Genomic DNA, 20,575 nt, shown 5'->3' on the forward strand with positions numbered 1-20,575 from the left:
GCAGACTGCAGCAAGCTACAGGTGAGCCTGCTGAGGGTTTGGGGCAGGCTATATTAATGGGCAGGGAATGTGAATTGGGGAGAGTTCAGTTACCAGCTGTTAAAATAAAAAACAATCAGAAACCAGCTTTGCAAATTCCCCAAGCAGACAAAACCAGTCCAGCATACAGATAAAGCTCAATTCAGGTTATTCTGTGAGATCAACCCACCCTGGGCCATTTCTTGTTCATGTCTCTGGAAACTGTAAGCAAACATTTTCTGAGGTTGGTATGAGGTAACTCCTGACCAACTTCCTCTCTTAAAAGACAATCCCAACATTATCAGTTTTCTGTAGATCAGGCATTTATGGGAAATCTGTCTCTCAGTCCTTAACGTTTTATTTTCCTGAAGGCACATGAGTGAGATTTCCCATTTTATATCCTCTTGTTCCATTTTTGATCGAAATTCTTTCACAATTTAAAAACCAATTTGCTGATAGGGTTAGGAAAAGGACATGGAAGTCGGTGCTACTGATTTCCTACTGTAGGGAAGCTAAGCTAGATGTGAAAGAGAGGTCTTCCCAGCAAACAGACCACAGTCGGTCTCTTTCTCAGTGGACAGATTTCTGGTTGAGTGAACTGCTATGAAATCACTTTCTAATAATCTAATTCAAAGCTTTTGATTTTCTAATATCTCCCATTTGAGAAAATTGGCATGTCATAATTTCTGAAAGATCAAATGTTTGCTAATACCACTGAAGGAGCCGATTGCCCAACTTTTTCTTGTACCAACTCCTACCTCCCCAAGCTGGGCATTTGCTTCCGTGGGCAGGGAAGTCCTGGCCCAGGTATCAACAAAGACAGAGTTGTGCACTGAAGATAGGGCGTATCAGAGCCACAATCACTTTAAAAATCTCACATTGTTATTCATCTGCCCCATTTTCCACAAACTGTTTTATTAATGGAAGCTTACCAATCGTTTCCATTAAGTTAAGAGGATTTCAAACAGACACCTACTTCCTCACCAACCTTGAGTGAACACACTGTGGCATTACATTAAACATACTCCTATGTGAATAAATGTAGAATTGTCAAATAATCTTTCATTGTTACGCATCAACAGATTTGCCCAGAAAATCACATAAAGCCCAAATGGATAAGTGCGGGCATCGGGGGTGTTTAATTTTGTCTTTCTTCTTTCCTGGATTGCTTTAGAAATTTCTGGCAACCCGTATTTTGGATTCCTCCACGAAATTCTCTAGCTTTATGTTTCAGCGATCAACAAGAACCAGTTCCTTGCAGCTGGAGACAGCGCCACCCGTTCGTATCACGTGTCAGCCTTGGGCTGCGCTCCTCCTCCCACCCCGTCCACTCAGAGCAGGAAGAAAAGCAGCTGCGCAGGCCTTGGGGTTTCCCTTCCTCGGCCCACTCTTTGCTCTTCAGTCCCGGGGTGGAATTTTCCCGGGTCGGCCCGGCTGCAGGGACCCGGCCAAACTTGTTACTTTTTTGGTTAAAAACCCTTTGCCCTTGACGGTGCGTAAGGGGTGACGTTATGCCGCTCTGCACATGCCACCATGCGTCTCTTGGCCTGATTATCCCTGAAGAAGGCACAATTAGTTTCACGTGCCCAAAGTCCTCCCATGAAGATATTCATTGGAGTAGGATTCGATTAGAATTTATATAAACATTAAGACCTTCCCACCCCATTTAGGGAAGCAATAACGACGGCTTTCATTTCAGGAACCGGTAACAGACGTGATGGCCAGCAGTCTGGTGAGAAGTGTCAGGTGAGTGAATTCCACAGCGGAAAGCTCTAGGCTACTTGGAGACTTTTCAGGCCTGAGTCTGTACAGTCCGTTCTGTTCTCCATTCTCCCCTCTGATTTTTGCTTTGCCATTTTATATGCCTGGGATTTTTTTTTTCCTAAAAAGATTTTATTTATTTAATTGACAGAGACACAGCAAGAGAGGGAACACAGGCAGGGGGGAGTGGAAGAGGGAGAAGCAGACTCCCGCAGAGCAGGGAGCCGGATGGGAGGCTCGATCCCAGGACCCTGGGATCATGACCTGAGCCGAAGGCAGACGCTTAACGACTCAGCCACCCAGGTGCCCAAAGCCCGGGATATTTTTAAGGGGCAAAGGTGATGGAGCAAGCATTGTTATTGAAGGATGTCAATGCTGAAAAGTTGAATTAAGCTTGTAAATTTATTTATTGTATGTTACTGTTTTGGAACAGGATTTTAAAAAACCCAACTATTCAAAACATTGCGTATTAACAGCGGTATTTCCTACCCCCCCCCCCCCCCGCATTTCAGGAAGGATCCCCTTTATTTGGCAAAAAATTTTATAGGCTTTTTTTTTCCTCCCATGAATGATTTAGTCCCTTAGGCAAGCATGACTCTTACTTGGTTCTGCTCAGAAATTTGGCATAAGGGTATTTTCCAACATCCACATTAATAGGTAATTGGATTTTAAGCAGAACTGATTTTGATCCAAACCCAAGATTGGAAGGAATCTCAAAGGTCATCTAGTTTAATACCTATTATAAGCTTTAGTTCTTTCTACAACATACTCACTTGGTTTGTTTTTATTTTTCCTTTAAACCCCTACCACTTCTCCCACTTTTTTCTGTGAAGATAAAGGGAAGGAAAGAGATACTGCAGGATTACAGCATTTTCGGATGACTCTTGACTTTCAGTTTTAATGGAGTTAAATTTATGTGGTCAAATCCTACCACAAAAGAAACTGAGACTTTTTGTAAAGATTATTAAAATAACTCTCCTATTATAAAAGTAACGCATGCTCACCGTAAAAAATTTATAAAACGCTGAAGAGTAGAGAGAAGAAAAAAAGTCCATCTTCTGTCACTCAAAGAAAACCACTACTAATATTTGATTTGTTATTTCTAGATTTTTGCTGTGAATTTTTATATGGTTATGATCTATTTCATCTGGGATATCATTTATATTTTTCCCATGCAGTAGGAGTATTCCTCTGTATTATTTAAAACTCTTTGTAAGTATCATACTTGATATCATGTATTCTCTTCCATAAATGTGTCACAATCGAGTCAACTCTTCTTCCATAGCTGGGCATTTAAATTGCTTTCCTTAATTTGAAATAAATAATGCTCGAATGCACATGAAAGCAAGATCTTGGAGATTGGGTTCTAGATGTTATTTGGTGTATCACATTATTCTTTATCTTGTTTAGGGTAGTGGAAGCAATGCAATAGCGAGAGGATCAGATCAAGAGGGGAAATGAACTCCTCCTGAGCAAAGTAGTGGTTTCAGTGGATCGTGCAAAGTCAGCCCGTATATGCTGTGGCAAAATAAGCAAAGAACACTACTTACCATTTTTTTAAAATGTGTATTTTGAATTTCCCTGACTTTGGGTATGAATTTGGCAGCCTCCTCCTCAGAGAAGGAGACTTGCCTGACTGAAGAGGGAGGAAGGTTAGGTCTGCTCCGATTTAGGTTGGTAGCATGTTGCCTGCCTCGCTTGCCCTACTGTTTTCTGGGCTCCAACTATTCTGTGGGTAAATAGAAGGTTTTGCCTTCTAGGGCTGTCAATCTGGCACCTTTCATCAGAACTAAATTCAGGTTAAAGAGAAAAGAAACATAACCCACAAAGAAACTTGAGGGTGGGGGTGGGGGCTGAGGAACAGAAGGAAATAGCAGTAGTCTACCCTTTCATTTACATGACACACATTAACCGTAACAGAGAAGTTCCAAGAGAACTGTCTTGTTCTCTTGTCTCCAGGAGCCCATGTAGGGCGCTTTAATTGCCACATTTTCAAACCGATATAATGGTGGGGATGTCTTAGTAATTACCTTAATGAGATAACACCTTTCCTTCCCTCAACCTACTCATTATCACGCCTCTTGTTCAAATTTCAACTACAAAGAACTATACTTGTAAAAAAAAAAAGTCTGAAATGTATTGTTCCAGGTCTCATACCCTTAAAATAATCACATTGCACATATCTTAAAAATATGAAAGAAATAGTACACATAGGCAATTCATATATGTTAAAGGAAAGGCTTGAGATAAGTAAACTAAACATCTGGGTGCCCTTTAATTATTCTTGGTTGGATTCTTTCTCTTGACCTATAGTGATGCTAAGGTGCCAAAGTGATGAATTTTAAGATGTTGGGTTGTGAAGACGTGCAGCTGCAACACTGATGGATTTAGGAAGGGATGGTAACAAGGTTAGCTGCATGTGAAGTGTGAATTGAGATTTTTGCAAAGAGACTGTGATTGCAGATGGGCATAATGTTGTACCCTTGCATGAAATCTTGCTATTATTGTATAATGGTCAGACAGAGTGTGAAATGACTTATTACTTTTCTTTTATTCTTTAATGAAGTTGGTTAGAGTAGCAGTACTACTGCTAGTCAATAGTGGTAAAGCACACACACAAAAAACTATATGACAGGTGATGACATATTAAATATTTATTTAGTTTTGACTTTTTTCCCCTAATTTTCATGAATATCCATATGCAAACACAAGCATCTCTTTATCTATATAGACCAATTTGCACTGATTTATGAGTCTGCACTTACCCTTTTTCTCCTGTATAAATATCTATACAAGGCCCTGATACATATAAAAGATTGTGACGTCCGTGAACATTTCATAGCACTTTTAAATGTTTGAAAATGCTGTCATGCTTTGGGGCTGATTTTTACATGGAATTTAGATTTGAAAACTCTAGTTGGAGTTATGTGGGTAACATGAAATATCAGTTTATCACTGCGGTGACTAGAAGTGCTTTATGGAACAAAACATAATAGAAACCCATTTTGAGGCACACTCTCTAACATGCTGAGTTATGGGGGAGATCAAATCACGGTTCTTCTGTTTTGTAATATAGAGTACATATCTTTCACTATATCACAGAGACCATAATGTAAATGTTTCTTTACTTCCCAATATCAGCCTTGCAGAAAGAATTTAATACCTTAGGCTTTACAAGTCAAAGGGAAATAATGCTATGATGTTAAAAACAAAACAAAGCAAACAAAAACCCCTCTCCCTCTGCAATCAGTCTTCTGGTTCCAGATGCTTGTGTTAGAAACATTAAGAAATACGAATTTAAAGAAAAATCTGGGGGCGACTGGCTGGCTGGCTGGCTCAGTTGGTAGAGCATGTGACTCTTGATCTCAGGGTTGTGAGTTCAAGTCCCACGTTGACCGTAAAGCTTACTTAAAAAAAAAAATGGTTTTGGAGATGAGGGATTTTATTCATTATAGAATGGCTTTTATGTGGTCTAAAAAATTTGTAATAATTCTTTTTAAAAATTTTATTTTAATCCAGTTAATTAACATATAGTATATTATTTGTTTCAGAGGTAGAGTTTAGTGATTCGTCAGTTGCATATAACACCCAGTGCTCATTACATCAAGCGCCCTCCTTAATACCCATCACCCGGTTACCCCATCCCCCAACCCATAATAATTCTTTTTTTTTAATTTTTATTTTAATTTTTTTTAAGAGAGAGAGCAAGAAACAGTGCATGCATGCACGTGAGCAGGGGGAGGGGCAGAGTGAGAGGGGGAGAGAGACTCCTAAGCAGGCTCCGTGCCCAGTGCAGAGTCCGATGTGGGGCTCGATCTCGCAACCCTGAGATCATGACCTGAGCTGAAATCAAGAGTCAGATTTCTGACGCTTAACTGACTGAGCCACCCAGGCACCCTGATTCATAATAATTCTTAATGCATTGGTTTGATACCCTTGATATGAATAAGAAGTGTTTAGAAAAGACAGAAAAATGTTTTTAATATATCCCCTTAAATTTGAAAATTTAACATTCTAAAAGAAAGCTTAATTCAATTTGTTTGCATATTTCATATTGTTATATAGTTAAACTCTGGTATAATAAAAACTCTCATTCTGTGTTTGGAATATACTGAGATTCAGTTGACATTTTTCAAATCAACCTAGATCGGCCCGTAGAAACAGAACAGTTGACTTAGAAAAACAATGTTTAGTCTTGTCCTTCTGCACAAATTTATTGACCTTTCTCCCACCTTTTCTTTGGCTCAACTTGCTCCATAGGCAGAAAGAATTTCATGACTATGTAATTCCTCATCATTCCAAAAATAGAATGACCAGGTATTTATTTGGATGAAATCTGGGAATATAACACATATCATACTTTTTTTTAAAGCATTTTATGTATGTATGTATGTATGTATGTAACAGAGAAAGGGGGGAGGGGCAGAGGGGGAGGGAGAGGAAGAGGGAAAGGATCCCAAGCAGACTCTCCACTGAGCGTGGAGTCTCATAAGCCTGAGATCATGACCTGAGCTAAAACCAAGAGTTGGATACTTAACCAGCTGAGCCACCCAGGTGCCCCAATAAATACCATACTTTTAAAAAATTTTCTTTTTATGGACAAATTTATTTTCCACTAGGAGCCTCTTGGCATGACTGTAGTCTAAGACTGAGTGGAATGAGAGTTGGAGTTTCTCAAGATTGTTTGAAGAGTACATATAGTGAGGGACTTGCACTTATGAGGTATCTTAACCCCATGTGTTTGTGATGTTAGTTTCAGGAAAGACATGCATTCCCACTGCTTACGTGGTAACTTGGCCACATCTATAGAAAACTCAACTTTTGGCTTTTCGGCAGCTGTAATTGGTTACCCTCTTTAATTCTGTATTCCCTGGAGAGAAGTACTGTGACCGGTTTGCAGTCTACCAAGATTGGCCCTTCTGTAATTATATGAAAACGAATCTGTGTAAGAGAATCCATTATGTGACATGGGTGAAAATCTGATCTACTACCTTCTCAATTTCACATTTTAAAAAAAATTGGCTGAGCTGCATCAGTTGCAAGTTTTTAGAGATCTTCTCCACCTTAACACCAGTGTGGTAAAAACACTGAATACTTCCTCGTTAAGTAAGGGTTGAGCCTACCATGAATACACAGTATGGACATAAACATTTATTTCAACTAATTTTTCAGTTGATGGCCTTACCCTGGAAGTTTTCTTTTTAATTGCATTCTAGGATGAGAGATATTGGTCTTTATGTTTGAAAGTGCTTAATGGTAGTTTTCTTTAGCAAGATGAGAAATATTCCTTGTGGATTGGTCCATGGAGTGATGAAATGAAGCACTCAAGTCTCTAATTAAAGAAAAGTATCATCACATCTCTTTCTAAGTGCTGGTTTCTAAATTCTGGATTGTTGTCAAGAACGTTAATCTGTGCATGCTTCCTGATCATAGCTAGTGAATTAACATCTAATATTATTCTCAGTATGTGTTATAAATATATCTTTTTGTCTCCGGTCCCTACGTCAGGGCCTAGTGTAAAGTAGGGACTCAAAAAAAAAAAGTTTGTGCAATTGAATATGAAGTCATCGATTAATTAAAAACAGCAAATCCAAGTGATGTTTGCAAGTTGAAGTGTATTTCTTGAAGGGAAGAACCATGTCTGATCTCTCATTGTGTTTTAAGTACCTAGCATAATCTAGGGGTGCACTGTTGGCTGTAGTGGTGAGATAGTGCAAATTTTCAAAAATCTCATTTTAATTTTCAGGTGGTGGTTGGCTAACAGCTCGTAGATGTCAATAAGAAGAAAGCACCTGGTAAAATTGTACCAGTTACAGGACATCAGCTTATTCTCGAACTAATTGTACTTCTGGCCTACATTTTATTAAACTCCCCCTTTTATCATAGCTCCAAAGTAGTTACTTGACTTGCTAGACTTGTTGTTGCTCATAATATGTAGCAAGTAGAGAAAGGCACAAGATACTTCTCTCCCAACTCTTTTCTAAAAATGAGCCTCTTTAATAGGGATAGGAGTGAAGGCCGATGTCAGGAATTGATTCCTCTTTCCATTGGATCCTATATTCTAAATTGTGCTGGTACATAAATTCAGGCCGCTACATAAGCTAAGAAAAGGAATACAGAGACCTTTAGCTTATTAACAATATTCTTAACAGGGTAATGACAACTGGGAAAATAAAGTGAGCTGGCAATTTAATAGGTATAATTCAAAGAGTAAACAGAAGCAGCTAAATTTCATGGTTAATAGTAGTACTATTGAAACAAGGCTGTTGGAAGACACTGTTAATGAAAACAGTGACTTTCAAAATGAAGCTACGTTTAGCAACTATTTTTCACTAGAAGTATTTGGCATGATGTTTGGGCTCAAAATTACTATTCTGTATTGCTTAATGCACTGTTAACTGGAATCTGAAATGTGCGTGGCAGGAGAAGAGAGAAAACTGATGCTTTTTCATGTAAGAAAGCTCACATCTAGATTCTCTTTGTATTTTACTACGCCCATATTTTAAGATGCTTGGAGAATAAAAGCATACCAATCGAGAAAAGTCTGTAACATCTTGTCAGGTATTATTTATGTATTATTATTTTGTTGGAAAAGATGTGAAAATATGAAGAATTAGAAAACAGAACCCCTAACATAAGTTACAAAAAAGCACATCTCAAAAAAGCACACAAGGGAATAACAATTTCATGACAACACATTTTCAATATTCTAAAAACAAATTCTGTTGGATGGTTAAACCCTATTAATTGGGTATTTTAGCTACTTATCAAAGGAATAAGACTGGAATAAGTAGCCTTTCCTTCTGAGGTATCAGTGGAACTAGTGTTATTTTATTTGGTGATCTTCTAGTTCTCTTAAGCTACAGATCTTACGGAAAGAGTGAAGAATATGTGGAGAGAATGTATTATTGATGTATTTCATATGGCAATTTCAAATTTCCTAGATACTTTAAGTACCAAGGTATTTGGGAAAAAATTGAAGAAACAAGTAGGAACTTCAGAGACCTGATAACTATCCCCAGAGTACTACAATGATTCATAATTCACAAGAGAGCAAGGCTCAAGTGGATCATACTTTTTATTGTACAAATGGGATTAATATTGCATGTCATAGATACAACATGTTTATAACAAAGAAGACCACATGTCAGCTCCTTCCTACTATGTTAAGGCTTAGGAAAAACAACATTAGAATATTTTTTAAGCTTCCAAATTAAAAAAAGACCAATGGTTATTACTGTCCAAAGATGGAGATAATTTTGGAATTATTTTAGTTCTTTTCTTAGGGTGCTGAGGCCTACTCACACTGTGCAACTTTGCTATGATTCATATTTTTTGCTTGTGAAACACTGAAATGTGTGATCACCTTTTCAATTTAGAAATTGTCTTGCCGGCATACAAACTTCAAGACTATCTGTCCCTTGACTAAGTTCTAATTCTAGGAATGAAGCAGATCCTCAAATATTTATTTGCATGCACTTCCTAGATACATACCTCTGTAAGATTGCCATACTCCTAAACCGCAGGTGAAGTATGAGTTGTTGGGCAGCAAGGAGCATGGCTGGGGAGATGACTGCATGAGTACACATGTGGCACTTGAGCCAGTTCCTGGAATCATTCTGCATTTTCCATTCTGTATGTCAGTGCCTTTTCTCTGCTTTTTTTTTTTAATTTAAAGATTCATTTATTTGAGAGAGAGAAAGAGCGTGAGCGAGCAGGGGAGGGGCAGAAGAAGAGGGAGAGAGAATCTTCAAGCCAGTTCCCCACTAGTGCAGAACCCCATGCAGGGCTTGATCCCAAGACCCTGAGATCATGACCTGAGATGAAACCAAGAGTCAAGACGCTTAACCGACTGAGCCACCCAGGCGCCCCTCTCTGCTTTCTCCTTGTTTTCTTGTTTCCTTTCTCCTCCTGCTCTTTTTACTCTCTTTTTAAATCCATTTTACCTCCATTGAGTACTTTTGCCATTCTTTTGTAGAAGATATTTGATTACTTGTCTGTTTTTCTCCTCAGACTGTAAGCCTTTTGAGGACATATAATACGCATTTAAGAAGTTTCCTCAGTGCCTGTCCGAGATGCTCAATAAATGTTTATTGAGCTCCCACAAACTAATATTCTTATCTTGCAAATAATGTACTAGGCTGTCAGGATTATTAAACTCTAGAGTAGGGATTTTTTTTTCTTCTTAGTATGTGCATATACGAATTTAAATTTCTAAATGTTTAATTTAGACATAATATGTAAGGGTGATTGGTTGGGATTATCAACACAATGCTAATGCATATAATAGTAAATGTTTGGCAGGTCAGAGTCCCCTGCACAGCTTCTTATTTACCAACGGGGGCCTGTGGTTTGTGAAGATTTTTCTCCAAAACATAAGACTAGAGATTAATCCTCTGTTTCTTTTCAATAGCAGCCAAGAAAGACTGGAATATAGGATCTCAGAAAGGGAAATTGGACCTGTGAAATCTTATGAGCTAGCTCTTTTCTAAAAAAAATTCATACAATATAAATATATGGTATAAATATATAAAATAACATTTAATATATTTAATGTATATGTGTAATATATATAACTATACATAATTTTGGAGAGGGCAAGAAAGAGAAAGATGTTTCTCATTCATAGGCTTTGGGAAAATTTAATAAAATTTATTGGTGAAATGTCTAAGAAATGTAAGTGTTGGCATTCACCAACGATTTTGACTATGTATTCTGGCTATTATGAAGTCATTTGTGGTATCTGTTAAAATGCTCTCTTGGCTCCCAGTTTATTACTGGTTCATCTAATTTGAAGGGATAATTGGACAGCTCTGATAGATGAATATTAAAATGTGTCTGTGTTCCTTATATGTTCTGCGAGGGTTCTGTCCAGTGTTTCTCTGTGATGCCAAATGACCAGGGGATCTTGGCAAAGAGAGTCTCCAGGCTTTGGCAGCAGAGGATGGGCCTACATTTTCTCAACTGCCCAAATACTCCGTGACTCTCGGCCTCAGCAGGCGTCCCCCTCTCTCCCATAGCAACAGTACATTTCGGGGATTACTGTGCGTTTTTTCTCCTCCCTCCTGTGGGAGAATACCACTATTTCTAGGCTGGGATAAATCCGGTCACTGGCTAGAATTCAGTATGGCCTGTTCGATGCTGTTTCTAGAGTTTGATACAGGCCTTCTTTTGGTGATAGAGGGGAAAAAGGAAGCAAATTCAGTATAATGTCACGTTCAAGCTTGTATTTTCTTTTCCTGTTGGGGGTGTGTGTCAAAAATGATATTTCTCCTTTACAAAATAAACACAGATACAATCGTATGTCAAGAACTAATCCTCAAACTTAAGATCATTTCTATAGAAAACTCTTTTATTAAACCAAAAATTTACAATGGATAAGGATCAGATACCTTAAATGATACGGACGACTTTTTTTAGAGGACGTCACTGAAAGCATTTTATGGTACATGGATTGTTTTACCGTGAACATTTCCAGTGATTGGTACAAACCTTTGCCAATGAATGACAAATTTACATACACATCATGTCAGCCAGCAATATTTTGCAGCTTTAATTGCTTTAGCTTCAGGCATTCCATGTCAAAATAGAGTGTTTAATGTCCTGCAAGTTGCTCTGTTTCTTTGCAACATTAAATTTATTCTGTGATTTGCCTGTTTTCTTTCTAATGCATTGTCCATTAAGTCCTTTAATAATTTATAATGGAAGACATGATGCAACTTTAAATAGCATGTGCAGCTTCCTTTTTAGAAAGTTCTGGGGAACACTGCATCAAAAACTAATGATGTACTCTATGGTGGCTAATGGAACATAATAAAAAAAAAAATAAAAGAAAGTTCTGGGTGTCAAGAAGACCAGAAGACCTGAAATGAGTTTGCATAAAGTGTTTACTCCTACTTATATCTCAGTTAAAGAGACCCTCTTTTGTGTTGTTAAAATTTTGTCTTAGTGTGAAGCATTCTGTTTATACTAGTAAATATGTAATATTATACTAATTTTTAATTTTGGGTAAAGTAGTATTTTTACTTTAAAAAACTCCAGGTGGGCAATAAAAAATCCATTAAAAGGAAATGCATATTATTCTATGCAGCCATGTAATTTTAATGATAAAATTGATTTTATCTAGCAAAGTCTGAGAGAATGAATGAGACTAGAAAAAGGTATCTGTGACCGTTTAGTTAAGCCAAGTTCAAAAAGGTGTATCAGCACAGAAACACAATCTTTGATGTGCCTTTGGTTGTTATCGGTTTCAAGCATATTGAAAAAATACTCTTCAGCTTACATTATATCTGAGTGTTATCATTTTTTAAAAAATTTATTTAAGTAATCTCTACACCCAGAGTGGGGCTCAAGCTCATGACCCTAAGATCAAGAGTTGCACCCTCTTCTGACTGAGCCAGCCAGGCACCCCTGAGTGTTAACATCTTTAATGGTTAGAAGTTTACCTGATGTCCCTTTATAAAGAATGACCTTTTCTCAGTTCCTGTTTCTGATGTGGTATTGCTCTGTGCATGTATATTGTGTCTTAGGTATTAAAATAACAAAATTCAGATAAATGTATAAAAGCTAAAGAATGTCAAACACCTCTTCTTTATGATTATTGCTATGTTCAAAGATAGCCTATTCTTTAGTTATGTAGTATATGATCATTTAAATTAAGTTTCAAATGAATAACGATAACACCTTCCTCAGTATATAGTAAATGTCTCCCTGCTCAAAGTAGTGTTAGAAACTTAAAAGACCAAAAAGGATTTATCTTTTCTGTTTTTTTTTTAAAAGATTATTTATTTATTTATTTGACAGAGAGAGACAGAGAGAGGGAACACAAGTAGGGGGAGTGGGAGAGGGAGAAGCAGGCTTCCCGCTGAGCCGGGAGCCCGATGTGGGGCTCGATCCCAGGACCCTGGGATCAGGACCTGAGCCGAAGGCCGACGTTTAACAACCGAGCCACCTAGGCGCCCCTATCTTTTCTGTTTTGAATACTTATATTTGTCAAGGTGAAAAGTTCCATCTAAAACATGAAAAATGAAAATGTGTATATCCACATGTTATAAAATTATCTTTAATAATACCCCCCTCTTGTGCCTTCCTCTAGTCAGAAGGGTGTTTCTTCAATGATTGTACTTATGATCAAGTTCCCACAGTGCCCTTGGACGAGTTTAGCAATAATTGGGTTATTGGGCCTTTGTGATCCTTAAAACAGATTCAGATAATTATATAACTGGTGTCTTAAGAATTTTGGAGGGCTATAGGAATGCCTGCGTGGCTTGGTTAAGCATCTGCCTTCAGCTCAGGTCATGATCCCAGGGTCCTGGGATGGAGTCCCACATTGGGTTCCCTGCTCAGTGGGGAGTCTGCTTTTCCCTCTGCCTCTGCCCCTCCCCTGCTTGTGCTCTCTGTCTCTCTCTCTGTCTGACAAATAAATAAAATCTTAAAAAAAAAAAGAATTTTGGAGCACCGCAGCAATTTCTAGTCCTATCTTACCTAACGATATAGTCAAAGCTTTTTATAAATTTTTTTAAAAAGTTTTATTTATTTATTTATTTGAGAGAGAGAGAGAGGGCCCTTGCAGGAGTATGAGGTGGGGAGGTGGGGAGGAGGGGCAGGGAGGAGCAGAGGGGCAGGGAGAAGAGGGAAGGAATCCCAAGCAGACTCTGTGCTGTGTGTGGAGCCTGATGGGGGCTCCATCTCAGGACCCACGCTATCATGCCCTGAGCCAAAAGCAAGCGTCGGCCACTCAACCGACTGAGCCACCCAGGTGCCACAAGGCTTTTTATAACATTGAACTCCTAGAGAAAAGTATATTGTCTGATTAAATAATCTCCAGAGATATTTAACCCAAGGTTGATACCATCTCTTGATAGTTCCTCATATGGAAGAATGCCTTCACACTTCAATGGTATTTGTGAATCAACCATAATATTTACTGTGGGATTTAAAAATAATGTGTGATGACACTATATTTGAAGTATTTGAGCACCTTCAAAAGGCTTACCTCGAATGGCTTTACCTTTAATATTTCATATGTCGGGATAGTATCTTTTCTTTTTAAAGTTTTTATTTATTTATTTGAGAGAGAGAGAGGGATGCCCAAGCAGTGGGGAGGGGCGGAGGGAGAGGAAGAGGCAGGCTTCCCGCTGAGCAGGGAGATCGATGTGGGACTCCATCCCAGGACCCTGAGATCATGACCTGAGCCGAAGGCAGAAACTTAACTGACTGAGCCACCCAGGCACCTCTTGTGGGGGTAGTATCTTAAGGGAAAGGTTTACCGTCGAGTGCATATTTTGAGTTAGTAGTGTTTTCCCCCCGGCTATAAGCTTAGTTGATCACTCTTCAAGAAAGTACCTTTTTTTTGGAAGACTAAATTAAAAGAAATTAAAAGAAAATACATGTGCGGAAGACTAACACTGTACCATACGTGGATTTGGTGGGCTCGAATTCCATGCTGACCTAGAATATGAAGCAAGGAACCTGTATCTGCCTTGACCTTTGAAAGCCTGAAATAAGTGTTACAGGCTTGCGGTTACGAGCTTTTTCAACTTCATGTTCCCCGAACTGCCTGGAATAAATTCAGAAGAGGTAGGAACATACCTTAACCAACAGCAAACTCCTTTACTGCATTAGAAGATTCTAGAGCATATTTTCATTATCAGGCAAATCGGGATTATTGGCAATAACATAGATGTCCTTCCATTTCTCTGTTTATTCCATTTCTGATGGCAACTATGGCCAGAACATTTTATGAAGCAATGTTGAGATAAATGTGGCCTAGCAATTCTAAGAGGAAGCTCCCTACCGCTTGCTGATTTCAGAAGGTCCAGGGTAATTAGAACAGTCTTCCACCAAAAAAGGAGAAAGCCATGTAAGTAAAAATCGCTTATTCTTCTGCTTTCTTCTCCAGGCCTGTGCCTTTTTTCCTTGCTATCTTTTTGGAATCCTAAGGAATAACGTGATACTCCATCACATGCCTGGGGTGGGGAGGGCACAGGAAGGGTGAGGAGAGTGGTGCTTGTGGCTACATTTCTGTATTGAATTTAATTTTTCATTGATAATTAGACTCTCAAAGCCACCTGATATTTTTGACCAGCAGGAAACAAAAGCCCACTGATTGACTCAGGGGATGCGGGGGAGCGGCCCCCACTGTGCTCACACAGCTTCTCCACAAAGACTAAAAACAAGAGCTGTGGCAAATTGGATCACCAAGCAAGTTCCAACTGGCCCATTGTGTACAAGTAGTAAATTGGGAGCTGATATTTCTGAGAACTATTTATTAGCAAAGCTTGGTGTTTTACTCCCTCCCTCCCCCACCCGGATCCCCCCTGCCTTTAGTTGTTTTTTTCTCTTTTTCTTTCTTTCTTTTATTTTCAGCAAACTGCTTTTTACCAAGTTAAGTGAGCAATCTAAAGCACTTAACAAAAAATTCAGGTAATTATCCAAAGAGTTGTCCAGACTAGAAACGTACTGATTATTTGTGACAAATTGAGTAAAATTTTTTTCAGTAATCTTAACAGGTATTTATGTGTGCATAATTGCACAAAAGGCAAAAATGGAATGGCATTTGCAAGAGTTTACTAAAATGCAAGCAAATAGAAAAAAATGCTAAAAATTCAATCCTATTGCTGCATATATTAAGATTTGTAAATGAAGATGTCTCAGTGACAGCTTCTGGTGGAGTGATCAGTTCTAACCATTTAGTACAAAAAAGGTGTGAAAATACTAGCCTGTGACCAGTTAGCAGAAATTGTAGTTATACAAGCCTAGACCTGCATGTCTTACAGAAGAATTGATAACTCTGGAGTTTTTTCAATTTAAGTAATACAGAGAGGGGAAAAATGGAGTCTGTTTCATTAGTTGCTTATATATGTTCTATCTTTGAGAATTTTAGCTTTCATTGAGTTGGGAATTTGGTATTATTTCTACTACCAATATCATAGAGAAAATGTATACAGAAGGTTGTATGACTGCAAAAATAAAGTTTCTATTAATCTTTCACAGCAAAGTTTTTGAGATGATACCAGCTCATTTTATGGGTACTTATTCATTTGATCTTTTATGGACACTACCACATATGGAGCATTTTTGTTTCTGTGTGTTCCATTTGCCACCAGTGTGTAATTAATTCTATGACTTAATGAACTGATTTGGTGAGAAGAGCTCAGACTAACATGGTTAAATCCTGGTGTTCCAGCCGGGGAACATCATGAAGACTCTCGCAGGGAGGGTGTAAGCAAGTTCTGGTCATTATTTTGTATCTGAGTGTTACTATTCAACCATCAAATATTAAGAAATGCCTGTGGTGTCCACTAATGTATTAGGTGTTGGAGGTGATGAGAAGAGTATGATGCTTGGTTTCAGACATTCAGAGGTTTATCATTTAATGGGTAAACAGAAGTTACCAACAAAAACAACTAACAAAGTATTCAATTACGGAGGTTGTGAATATGATATTGCAGAGCTATGGATATTTGAATGCCTATTTAGATATTCTTCTAGAAAGACTAAGCCTTTCTTAACCTGCTACCTAGCATAAGGTGGGTGGGGTTATTGTGCCTCAGAAAATCATAATAGAATTCAAAGGTATCTTAACAATTTTTTTTTTTAGAAAGAAATTTCATGTGATTCTTGGAAACCAAAGCAGACAATAGCGACTCAGGATTCAGGGACAATGAACAATCTCAAAGACGAGGGAGATGTTCTTGGAGTGTGGTATATTGTAGAAAGCTATTCAGTTTTTGTCATCACGGATTTTTTTTTTTTAATGGAGAGAACTTGAAGATGAGCAAAATGAGGTATATTCATAGTAAGTTCCTGATTGGGTTGCTATAGGATTAAATGAGATAAGGCATATAAGGTGCCTGGCACATACTATGTTTTCAAGAAATATGAGTTGTTTTTAAATTAAAGCTGTCAGGAAAGATGGTAGTTTCTCAGGGCCTGGGAATAGAGAGAGACGGAAGCGGCGCATGCTTTGGCTCTCTGGGTTCTCAGGGGCTCTGAGGGCCATATATCTGTCCCATCTGACCCTCTTTGCGCTTTCTGGGCCCCGGCGCTCTCCTTACCATCTTAGCATTGGTTTCTAATATCTGCCCCCCATTCCTATCAACACAGGAAATAGACCTAATTTCCAGGTCCCATGGACTCTTCTCTGCAGCATTTGACATTTTTGCCCTTCTTTGGGATCTTCTTAAAAAAAAAAAACACAAACCCTCTTTCCTTGGTTTCTGTGATCATCACTATCTCTCATTTTTCCCACTTTCAGTTTCTTTGATGAATTCTTGAGTTCTCATCCTCCAAGAGCATGTACATCCCTCACTTTTTTCCCCCCAAACCTAAGTCCTCTTCTCAACCCCCTTTTTCTTTTATTCTATAAAGCCTCCTTAGGAGATTCTTGTCCTCTCCCCCCAGGACATCAGTTCTCATCGGATGCCCAACAGTTCTCCATATCCAGCCCCAGACTCTCACCGGGCTCTAAAAATACATTTCTGGTTTGTTTTTCTTTATAGCACCTGTAATTGTCTTAAATGCAATGTGTCCATACAGAATTTATTTTTCACTGTATTCCTTTTCCTGTATTCTGTATTTAAGTTAATGGTATTCCTACCACAGGGCATTCAGATGTGCCAGTTTGCCTGGGACTGAGGGGTTTCCCAGAACACAAGATTTTCACTGCTAAAACTGCCAAAGTCCTGGGCAATCCGGGACTAACCAGACATGTCTGAGTTTTCCTCTACTTTTCCTTTTCCTCATCTGCTACCTTTGAGTCATCACCAAGCTCCGCGTATCATATCTCAGGACTCTGTCTTGAAACCTACCCCATTATTTTTTATTCTCAATATGACTGCCTGCATTCAGGCCTTTATTATTTCGTATCTGGGGTATAGAATGGGGTAATAGAATCCCACCTGGTATTCTTGACTATAATCTCGCTCATCTTATACACTGGCAGAGTAGTCTGCATAAATGCAGATCTGATCATTATGGCACTATTAAACAATAAGCCAAAATGTTAGGAAGTGATAAATCCATGGGGAAAATTGAGTTCTGCCATAGATTAGAAGGTTTTGGCTTTTCAACCTGACCCCAAGAACCCTGTGACTCTGCAAGGGACTGATTGTAACCTCAGTATAATAAATCTCTGTTAGAGATCAACACAATTTTCTCCTCAGCTTCTGGATCAATTTTTCCCCTCTGCCTGGACAGCAGTGCTTGCTTTTTAAAAATTGCTATGGGAACATCAACTTGTATTAGAATTGAATTAAAATAAGACCAAAGAAATTCTGTGATTATCTGTATTCAAAGAACTAGGTATTAGTGATAGGGAAAGGAGATAAGAAAGAGAAAGTGCAGATATATGGAGCGAAGGACAGAGTAAGCAAGATTCTATGTTTGGAAGAATAGATTAAACCTCAAAAAGAAAAGAAGACACACACACACACACACACACACACACACACACACACACACACACACAGAGTTCTCCTCAGAGTAAAACTTTTTGTTTAGTTCTTATTTGTAATGCTTTCCCACAGAGAATAGAATATGAAACCAAGGAGCCCAATCTTATCTCAGAGAGAGCATTAAAGGGCATAAGAAAGAGAACTTAAGAGTTATTCAACGGACAAAAGATTGAAGAGCTTTGGTGATATTTTTTTTTTTTTCCGGAGGATGACTTACACTATAGGAGCCTGAGGGAAAGAGTAAGAAGTCGTGGATAAAGGCTAAAACTGGTAAGAAAGGTTTGGGCTGAAAAAGAGGAATGGCTCTGCAGGAGCAGCTAGAGGTTGTTTCAAGGGTTGCCATCCGCTTCTTGGGACAGGAGCAATTTCAGTGCCTGTTCAGGGCTTCTAATCCTGTGTCTGAGAAACAAGGCCATGTCACCAGATGAGATTCAGATTATCCCAGGAAGCCAGACAATGTGGGTCTGCCCACGCTGGGAAAGTAACCACGATGTCAAGCGGACTCTGTCCAGATCTGCATGTCTTACTAAGAAAACAAATGCCAAGTCTCCTGCTTTCAAGGGCTTTCTTACCCTCTACAGGAAAAAGACATCTATAGGGGGTAAACAGATGATTTTTAAAAACCTACATTGATGTCTCCCATTTACTGCTGTTGGATAACATGGAGGAGTTAAGTACTTGAGGGAAGCAAGAGAAAGCAAGGATGGAGTAAGGGGGACTCAGACGATGATCAGAAAAAGGTAAAGAACAATGGGTAACTATTTCCCAGAAGAGGAAGTTTCACACATGTATCTAATAAGGGGCAGGCTCATGGTTCCGCGGAGAAGAATACGAGGAAGATGTAACAGACAAAAATATGGTCACCTTCTAGAGTTCCAAGGCAGAAATGAGAAGAGTGTGCTTGAGATTTGCCTGAAGCATTTACTAAGATGTATTCAAAACAAGACAAAATGCAATCAAAATGGGCAGCAGTTAGAGATTTAGCACGTATAGTCCGTTTTCATTTGGTGAATGAATAAGAGAATAGAAAAGAGGCGTGATTACAACTTCAGGTGGGTTTGAGGAGAATGGGTTAAAACTGTCAAGAACTATGAAGAGTCTGAGCTTTTACCTTCCTTGCAAGCTGACAAGTTAGCCTGCAGAAGTCATGAGCTCCTGCATCTGAGACAAAGGTCCTACTTGTCCATTGCACAATCAGCCACCTGAGCATCATTTTGGTTTTGGTTACCGTTACACTCCAAATGCCATGGGGGTGATAGAGAAGGGCCTCAGTGAATCCTGCTGAGGGATATGGTAGGTTTGCATCACAGCTGAGGAATACTCACCTCATGAAACCCAAATCTTCTATAATGGTCAATAAATAAGCCTGTTTGATCTTTGCGCCAGAAGAAGGTATTAGTTTTTATAAAAGATTTTATTTGAGAGAGAGCATGAGAGCACAAACAGGGGGAGGAGTAGAGAGAGAGGGAGAAGAAGGTTTCCCGCTGAGCAGGCAGCCTGGCTCAGGGCTCGATCCCAGGACCCTGGGGTGAGAACCTGAGCCAAAGGTAGATGCTTAACCAACTGAGCCACCCAGGTGCCCTGGAAGACATTATTTTATTATACTGAAAAGTAAGCAAACCTGCAGCCTTGGAAAGGCCATCCGGAACAAAAAGGCTGTTGGTCTTTTCTCTCACAAGATATTATAAAATGCAAGAGACCTATGGAGAGTGATCTCTGTACAGTGGAGGATGGGCAGACCCTCAGAATGAGTGGATGGGAAGTCAAGATTTTGGAGATGAAGGAATATAACAGAGCAGGAAATACAGTGAGGGGTAAAGAATATAGCTTCTTTGCAGAAGAATCAGCAAAATATATTATGATCTGAGGGTCTGAATCTTTGGGAAAAGGGCCAAAAGGAAAGAAGTAGGAGAGAAAGGATCAAACAAAACTACTCTATTAGTTACCTATTGCTGCATAATGAATTACCCCCAAACTTAGTGGCTCACAATAATAAACACCTATTATCTCACACAGTTTCATGAGTCAGGAATCTGGGGGCAGCTTAGCTGGGTGGTTCTGGTTCAGAGTTAGTCACGAGGTTGCAGTCTAGATGTTGATGAAGGCTACAGTCAGCTGAAGGCTTGACTGGGGCAGACAGATCTGCTTCCACACTGATAATTCATTCACATACCTGGCAAGTTAGTGCTGGTTGTGCTCAGGAAGCCTCAGCGTGTCCCTATGTAGATATCTCCATAAGGAGAACATCTTCATAACATGCAAGCTGGCTTCCCCAAGGATGAGTGATCCGAGAGAGTGCAAGGAAGAAGTCACAATGCTTTTTATGGCTTAGTCTCAGA

This window comes from Callorhinus ursinus, unplaced genomic scaffold (assembly GCF_003265705.2).
Source record: "Callorhinus ursinus isolate GAN/ISIS: 27379988/994484 unplaced genomic scaffold, GSC_fseal_2.0 scaffold9, whole genome shotgun sequence".
NCBI classification, from domain to species: domain Eukaryota; kingdom Metazoa; phylum Chordata; class Mammalia; order Carnivora; family Otariidae; genus Callorhinus; species Callorhinus ursinus.